The 9351-nt window shown below is 42.6% G+C and overlaps 1 pseudogene; it reads left to right on the top strand.

The window, feature by feature from the left end:
- Positions 1-2596: 2596 nt before the first annotated feature.
- LOC115177658 (zinc finger protein 135-like) lies at positions 2597-8234 on the top strand (annotated as a pseudogene).
- The last annotated feature ends 1117 nt before the right edge of the window (positions 8235-9351 follow it).

Below are 9351 nucleotides of genomic sequence, written 5' to 3' on the forward strand. Positions count from 1 at the left end.
AGAAAATAGTCGGCCCGAGAATTGAACCTTGTGGTACCCCCATAGAGCCTGCCAGAGGTCCGGACAACAGGCCCTCCGATTTGACACACTGAACTCTATCTGAGAAGTCATTGGTGAACCAGGCGAGGCAGTCATTTGAGAAACCAAGGCTGTTGAGTCTGCCGATAAGAATACAGTTGATTGACAGAGTTGAAAGCCTTGGCCAGGTTGATGAAGACGGCTGCACAGTACTTTTATCTTTTATCGATGGCGGTTATGATGTCGTTTAGGACCTTGAGCATGGCTGAGGTGCACCCGTGACCAGCTCGGAAACCGGATTGCACAGCAGAGAAGGTACGGTGGGCTTCTAAATGTTCAGTGATCTCTTTATTAACTTGGCTTTCGAAGACTTTAGAAAGGCAGGGCAGGATGGATATAGGTCTATAACAGTTTGGGTCTAGAGTGTCACCCCCTTTGAAGAGGGGGGTGACCGCGGCAGCTTTCCAATCTTTAGGGATCTCGGACAATACCAAAGAGAGGTTGAACAGACTGGTAATAGGGGTTGCAACAATGGCGGTGGATAATTTTAGAAAGAGAGGCTCCAGATTGTCTAGCCCAGCTGATTTGCAAAGGTCCAGGTTTTGCAGCTCTTTCAGAACATCTGCTATCTGGATTTGGGTGAAGGAGAAGCTGGGGAAGCTTGGGAAAGTAGCTGCAGAGCTGTTGGCCGAGTAGCTGTGGGGGGTGCAGTGCTGTTGAATGCAGTAGGGGAAGCCAGGAGGAAAGCATTGCCAGCCGTAGAGAAATGCTTATTGAAATTCTCGATTATCGTGGATTTATCAGCGGTGACAATGTTTCCTAGCCTCAGTGCAGTGGGCAGCTGGGAGGAGGTGCTCTTATTCTCCATGGACTTTACAGTGCCCCAAAACGTTTTGGAGTTAGAGCTATATGATGCAAATTTCTGTTTGAAGAAGCTAGCCTTTGCATTCCTGACTGACTGCGTGTATTGGTTCCTGACTTCCCTGAAAAGTTGCATATCGCGGGGACTATTCGATGCTAATGCAGTACGCCACAGGGTGTTTTTGTGCTGGTCAAGGGCAGTCAGGTCTGGAGTGAACCACAGGCTATATCTGTTCCTGGTTCAACATTTTTTGAATGGGGCATGCTTATTTAAGATGGTGAGGGAATTACTTTTTAAAGAATGACCAGGCATCCTCGAAAAAATTAACTGAGTATATGTGTATCAACACACTACCTATTCATGGAAGTATTTATTCATCATTTACATATTCATATTAAGCTTCTACGTCTTTGTACAGAAACGTATTATTTCTAATACGTAAGAGAAAATATATCAGTTTGTTGTTAAATTACAATGACGTTCGTTCCAATACTAAAAACTATTGTATCCAAACTGCGTTACCACTCCAGTCAGCAGATGGCGATGTGCGTCTTTCAGGTGACGCTTCTTGCGTGACGTATAATTTACTGGACGGGACGATTCTTCAGGAACAACAAGGCGCCTACTCTTTCAACCACCTCGGTAGCTTGCTAGCCAACATAAAACTGAAAGATTGACGGTTTAGACCATGTTTATGTACATTAACTAATCCCAGTGTTTAAAACACAGTTCTGTTGACGTATCTAGTGGTTAACTTGAACCTAATTTGCTTGTTCAATTTGCAAACTTGTTAAATATTGATACTGAGCCTAGTCCTAGGCTAGTCGCTAATGCTAACTAGCTAGTTAACTTGCTAACATCCCTGACCATGAGCTCACTAAACTACTCATCCCCTGCTAAAGAAGAGGATGTCTACTGGACGGAGAAAGAACCTCTGGCGCTGAACATTGTCGTGAAAGAAGAGGAAGATATTACAGTGAAAGGAGACAAAGAACCTTTCAGAATGAAAAAGGAGGAAGAGGAGGTTGTTATAGGGAAAGAAGAGAAAGAACCTTTTAGAGAGGAAGAGGACGCTATCTCAGTAAAGGTGAAGAAGGAAGACGTTTTGGGAGTGAAAGAGGAGACAGAAGATCCGATTACCAGCAGTGAGTACTGTCTTAAACAGTGGCACAAACTATGCAGTTGTTGAACTAATGTGTGGTTTTAAAGGGGCATTCTACTGAAGTTATACACTTGAATATGTTGTTCAGTACTGTAGGAATTGTTTAAGGGGCAATCTGCCATTGGTACATATATTTTGGGGTCTTTTAAATTAGATCTGTTGAATTCTCCATGTGGTCTATATTAAAGTACCTCTCATCTAATATAACAGGCTTTTAAAATTCAATATTGGTGCATCATTTCTACTTATAATATCATAGGGAAGCAAAAGGCACCCATTTCGTGGAACAACCCTTTCACATTTTAGGCCCTGTTTAGAGATATTAATGCCTCTTGTAAGACCCTATGATTGTTCACACAGGAGAGAGACATGACTATCGTGGATCCTCTGGGGAGCCTCAACAACATCCTGATGCTGACGAGTCAGAGAAGAGTCTCTCCAGATCAGAACACCAGATGGTACAGCTTGGTCTGGTCTAGCATACAGCTTGCTCTATCTGGGTCTGGGCTGGGTTTCTGTAAAGCACTTTATGACAACAGTGGCATCAGCATCCATAATGATATGTGTCTGTGTCTCCTCTTTATGGTTACCAGGACAACGCTAGCTCTTCCTCCCTCCCGGAGTCCCTGTGTCGTGCCTCTCCCAGTAGCACCTTACTGCTGGGTATGAAGAGGTTGTCTGTGCTGCTGGTGGACTGCAGGAAAACAACGGGGCTGAGTGGAACTGTGAGAGGAGGAGAAGAGAAGAAAGGATCAGATTTGACTCATCAAAGTAAGTTTTGTAGTTTAGTTTGAACAAATAAAATAGATCTGCCCACTGGTATCTGTTACCAGGACAACCAGCAGAGTTCTGTTAGTTGACATGAAGATAGACTGGTGGATATGGATGTTATGAATATCATAACACTGAAAAAGGATTCTGCCAATGAAAAGAGAGAAACCAATAGACTTTATAAAACCTTGATGAAAGTTAGCTTTAGAGAGAAAGTTTCAAGATGATCCAATGTAAGGTGAATTTTTTCCTAAAAACATTATGGATGTTACATTGCCTGTCCCAGTCAACCCCCCCCTATCTTTACAAGACTCTTGAACTAAACTCCAGACACTTCAATGTGGTCTGTATTTTTTCATTAACATCTGATCTACACAACAAAGCATTTTTTTTGGGGGGGGGGGACTCACAGAACATGGTTTCATTTTGAAATAACTAACTTTATTGATTTCATGTGTATCTGACGCCAGTGTGCTGCTAACAGTTTAGTTTCCTCCACTGTCCCCATACTGGACTCAAACTAGTGATCCTCTGCTTCTCAACACGCGTCACCGCTCTCCTTGATAATTAACTCTATTCAGAGTTCTAGAGCCACACACTCACTATAGCACAATAAGTGGTGTGTATTTAACAGATGGTGAGATCAGAAACATCAGTCCCTTTGTTTGCTCTGTTTTTGAGCTACTCTGCTTTCTGACAAGGGAAAGCCTTTTCAACTATAAATGTGTATTTGGCTGCCATTTAGGCTGCAACAACAATACAGTGGGGGAACACCCCCTGATCTGTTGTTTTATGAAGGGTCACCTACGCCCAGTACCCAAACAGCTAGTCCCATCTTGGGATTTTTCTCTTGTGCTTGAGGCTATTTCTGCTGTTGGAGCCACTGGAAAGAGTAGAAATTAGATGTATCTTGTTTAAAACCACTTAAGCCATTACATCCGTATAATATGTTCCACCCCCAAACCTTCATGAGGTTCTATAGTTGCAAGGATCTGACACCTCCGGAGGGCTTGATGGCTCAATCCACCAGAGGTATGGCTACATCATAGGCATTGTTCAAAGGCATCTCTGTTCAAGAGATCTGTAATGCAGCATGTTGTGGTGATGTACCTTCATGAGGTTCTACTGACTGGACATCACTGCACATACGGTGAGTAGAGTGGGGACCTCTGAGGGATGATCCTGTCTTGGCATCAGAGAGTATATGAGCTCTATGGCAGACCTCTGAGGGATGATCCTGTCTAGACTTGGCATCAGAGAGTATATGAGCTCTATGGCAGACCTCTGAGGGATGATCCTGTCTAGACTTGGCATCAGAGAGTATATGAGCTCTATGGTAGTTGACTATATCCCCAAAGTGAGAGACTAATGAGCGGGATCGATTTGAAGGTGGAGGGTCCGTCATGGCTTGTTGTCATTGCAGGCATTCTCAACGCTGTGCGTTACAGGGAAGACTTCCTCCTCCCTGATGTAGTACCCTTCCTGCAGGCTCATCTTGACGACCCTCCAGCATGACAATGCCACCAGCTATACTGCTCGTTCTGTGAGTGATTTCCTGCAAGACAGGAATGTTAGTGTTCTGCCATGGCCAACGAAGATCCCGCATCTCAATCCCATTGAGCACGTCTGGGACCTGTTGGATCGGAGGGTGAGGGCTAGGGCCATTCCCCCCAGAAATGTCCGGGAACTTGCAGGTGCCTTGGTGGAAGAGTGGGGTAGCATCTCACAGCAAGAACTGGCAAATCTGGTGCAGTCCATGAGGAGGAGATGCTCTGCAGTACTTAATGCAGCTGGTGGCCACAGCAGATACTGACTTTTGATTTTGACCCCCCCTTTGTTCAGGTACACATTATTCAATTTCTGTTAGTCACATGTCTGTGGAACTTGTTCAGTTTATGTATGTTGTTGAATCCTGTTATGTTCATACAAATATTTACACATGTTAAGTTTGCTGAAAATAAACGCAGTTGACAGAGAGAGGACATTTCTTTTTTTTGCTGAGTTTAGACTGACGAGGGGGAAAAAAACAATTTAATCAATTTTAGAATAATGCTGAAACGTAACAAAATTGGCAAAAGGTGAAGGGGTCTGAATACATAACGAATGCACTGTGTGTGTGTGTACTGAACCAAAATATAAACAACAATTTCAACGATTTACAGATCATATAAGTCAGTCATTGTAAATAAATAAATTAGGCCCTAATCTATGGACTTCACATGACTGGGCAGGGGCACAGCCATTGGTGGGCCCTGGAGGGCATACACCCACCCATTACGAAGCCAGGCCCAGCCAATCAGAATTAGTTTTTCCCCACAAAAGGGCTTCATTACAAAGAGAAATACAACTCGGGTGGCTGGTCTCAGACGATGTGAAGGTCCTGGGCTGGTGTCGTTATATGTGGTCTGTGGTTGTGAGGCCAGTTGGATGTACTGCCAAATTCTCTAAAACGACGTTGGAGGTGGCTTCTGGTAGAGAATTGAACATTCAATTATCTGGTAACAGCTCTAGTGGATATTCCTGCAGTCAGCATCCCAATTGCACGCTCCCTCAAAACTTGAGACATCTGTGGCATTGTGTTGTGTCACAAAACTGCACATTTTAGAGTGGCCTTTTATTCTCCCCAGCACAAGGTGCACCTGTGTAATGATCATGCTGTTTAATCAGCTTGATATGCCACACCTGTCAGGTGGATGAATTATCTTGGCAAAGGAGAAATGTTCACTAACAGGGATCATCTTTATTTAATATTGATAAATTATTGCAATAATGAAGCTGTTGACCCCACACTCTTGACTGTGTTGCCGAGAGCTTAACCTTGAATGAAAAACAGAGCTCTTATAAATGCTTAGTCGGGGCTGGTTCCACCCCTCCCATGCTGATCGGGGGGCACCACAAGCCATCCTGGGTTCATCCTGTGGTCATCTGCACCTGGTGTTGTTTTAACCCCCCAACCCGGCTGTAGGTTTTTATCAGCAAGTCATGAATCAATTGTCAGCTCAAGCTCCAGAGGCCCAACTCAGTCCCATAGACACAGATGAGAGAGGACCTATCAAAGCTATTTGATGACTAAACAGTATTAATACAATCTTGTAATTTTTCTGTTTGTCCACCCTATCGACAACGGGGAGATGTTGCTGATATGCTTTGTGTCTGTCTCCAATGTAAAAAAAGATATAAAAATTGACATTCTTGCAGTCAGCATGCCAATTGCACGCTCCCTCTGAGACATCTGTGGCATTGTGTGACTATTATTCCCAGCACAAGGTGCACCTGTTTACTAATCAAGCTGTTCAATCAGCTTCTTGATATGCCCCACCTGTCAGGTGGATGGATTATCTTGGCAAAGAATAAATGTTCACTAACAGGGATTTTAACAATTCTGCAATCTTTTTTTTCAGCTCATGAAATATCTAACACTTTACATGTTGCGTTTATATTTTTGTTTATTGTAGTAACTATCAGTTTTAGGAACATCTACCCAAAATATTTCACCTTATTTTGTACTTTACCCAAAATATGACATCAGCAATAGTCAAAATGTTGAAAACCTGTGAACGTCTAAATAAGAAATTGGACCATTTAAACAGCATGTGTGGAACCCTTTCAACAACGGGGAGATGTTACTGATGTGCTTTGTGTCTTAGACGTAAAAACAAGTTTTAGACCTCCACAAAAAATTACTTCTTTACTTATTTTATGTTTAAGGAAGTGTGTAGGTCCCATTCTGTATCATACAGCTATGAAGGTTATATATTTAGAACCACCTGCTCGATTGGAATCCAGTGAGGTCTGTGTCTTGAGTGTCCTAGAACTGTTTAGTGTTTTGTGTTCCGACTTGTAAAACAGGATGAATAAAATAAGTAATGTAAACATATCAGTAATTACCAAGATTGTTAAAACTGGCCTCAGGTTATTGAGAGATCTGATTAGGATTTACCCTCGTAGCATGGCTGTTTTATCATGTGGAGGTTTTATTCGGGTCTCTTATTTTTTTTTTTAAAAACACTGTCTTTGGCAGGAGAAAGACCAGACTCAGAGGAACCAGAGCCAGGGACGTCCAAACCAGCAAGACGACACCAGTGCTCCCACTGTGGAAAGGGTTGTAACCGGTTATGGAACATGAAACAACATGAGAAAATACACTCAAGGGAGAAGCCTTACCACTGCTCCCAGTGTGGAAAGAGTGTTACGATTTTAGGAAATCTGAAAGTGCATGAGAGAATACACACAGGGGAGAAGCCTTACCACTGCTCCCAGTGTGGAAAGAGTTTTGCGATTTTAGGAAACCTGAAAGCTCATGAGAGAATACACACAGGGGAGAAGCCTTACCACTGCTCCCAGTGTGGAAAGTGTTTCAACCAGACAGGAGAGCTGAAACAGCATGAGAGAATACACACAGGGGAGAAGCCTTACCGCTGCTCCCAGTGTGGAAAGTGTTTTAACCATTTAGGAACACTGAAAGCCCATGAGAGAATACACACAGGGGAGAAGCCTTACCACTGCTCCCAGTGTGCAAAGTGTTTTAACCAATTAGGGGTCCTGAAAAACCATGAGAGAATACACACAGGTGAGAAGCCTTACCACTGCTCCCAGTGTGGAAAGAGTTTTAACGATTTAGGGAACCTGAAACAACATGAGAGATTACACACAGGAGAGAAGCCTTACCACTGCCCCAAGTGTGGAAAGAGTTTTAAGCTTTTACGATACCTGAAAGCTCATGAGAGAATACACACAGGGGAGAAGCCTTACCACTGCTCCCAGTGTGGAATGTGTTTTAACCATTTAGGAACCCTGAAAGCTCATGAGAGAATACACACAGGGGAGAAGCCTTACCACTGCTCCCAGTGTGGAAAGAGTTTTACGGTTTTAGGAACCCTGAAAGCTCATGAGAGAATACACACAGGGGAGAAGCCTTACCACTGCTCCCAGTGCGCAAAGTGTTTTAACTATTTAGGGGACCTGAAAAAACACGAGAGAATACACACAGGGGAGAAGCCTTACCACTGCTCCCAGTGTGGAAAGAGTTTTACGGTTTTAGGAACCCTGAAAGCTCATGAGAGAATACACACAGGGGATAAGCCTTACCACTGCTCCCAGGGTGCAAAGCTTTTGCCCATTTAGAAAGCCTGAAAGAACACATGAGACTGCACACAGAGGAGAAGGTTTACAAAAGCTCAGACTGTGGGAAAACATATTACTCATAAGTCACTTCAACATCATTAGAGAATCCACACAGGAGAGAGGAATTACTTCTCTTAGCGTATGTATTGATATTTCACATCTCGTTGACTTAAAATTCATCAGAGAACATACACCGTGCTCCCGTTGTCTTATTGTTGACTGATAATGTGTTTACCTGTTTTTACCATATGAAATTGCTTCTTCCAATTATTGATAAACATGTACCTGTTAAGAAACTGACTGTTAGAACTGTTAAGGCTCCATGGATTGATGAGGAATTGATCATCTGTATGGTTGAAAGAGATGGGGCAAAAGGAGTGGCTAATAAGTCGGCTGGTTTACGTACTGCAAATTGAGAAATGATGTCACCAAACTCAACAAAATAATAAACTTTATTATGAATCCAAGATCAATGATATAAAGAATGATGGAAAAAAACTTGTAAAAAAACATCATGAAAGAAAAGCAGTACAAGTATTGAATTTTGTAAAGTTAGTGTGGGAGGTGGAAAAATTGTTATCGATCATTAATGACAAACCTCCTGGCATTGACAACAGATGGAAAGCTACTGAGGAAAGTAAATGACTCTATAGCCACTCCTATCTGTCATATGAGCCTAGAGAAAAGTCTTTGTCTTCAGGCCTGGAGGGAAGCCGAAGTAATTCCGCTACCCAAGAGTGGTAAAGCGGCCTTTATTGGTTCTAACAGCAGACCTATAAGCTTGCTGCCAGCTCTTAGCAAACTGTTGGAAAAAAATTGTGTTTGACCAAATACGATGCTATTTCTCTGTAAACAAATTAACAACAGACTTTCAGCATGCTTATAAAGAAGGGCACTCAACATGTACTGCACTGACACAAATGACATGATTGGTTGAGAGAAATTGATAAGAAGATTGTGGGAGCTGTACTGTTAGATTTCAGTGCAGCCTTTGATATTATTGACCATAACCTTTTGTTGAGAAAACGTATGTGCTATGGCTTTTCAACCTCTGCCATATCGTGGATTCAGAGATCTCTATCTACTAGAACTCAGAGGATTTTTAATGGAAGCTTCTCTAATGTCAGACATGTAAAGTGTGATGTACCGCAGGGCAGCTCTCTAGGCCCTCTACTCTTTTCTATTTTTACCAATGACCTGCCACTGGCATTAAACAAAGCATGTGTGTCCATGTATGCTGATGATTCAACCATATACACATCAGCAACCACAGCTAATGAAGTCACTGAAACCCTTAACAAAGAGTTGCAGTCTGTTTTGGAATGTGTGGCCAGTAATAAACTGTTCCTGAACATCTCTAAAACTAAGAGCATTGTATTTGGTACAAATCATTCCTTAAGTTATAGACCTCCGC

The sequence above is a fragment of the Salmo trutta genome, chromosome 38 (genome assembly GCF_901001165.1).
Source record: "Salmo trutta chromosome 38, fSalTru1.1, whole genome shotgun sequence".
NCBI classification, from domain to species: Eukaryota; Metazoa; Chordata; class Actinopteri; order Salmoniformes; family Salmonidae; genus Salmo; species Salmo trutta.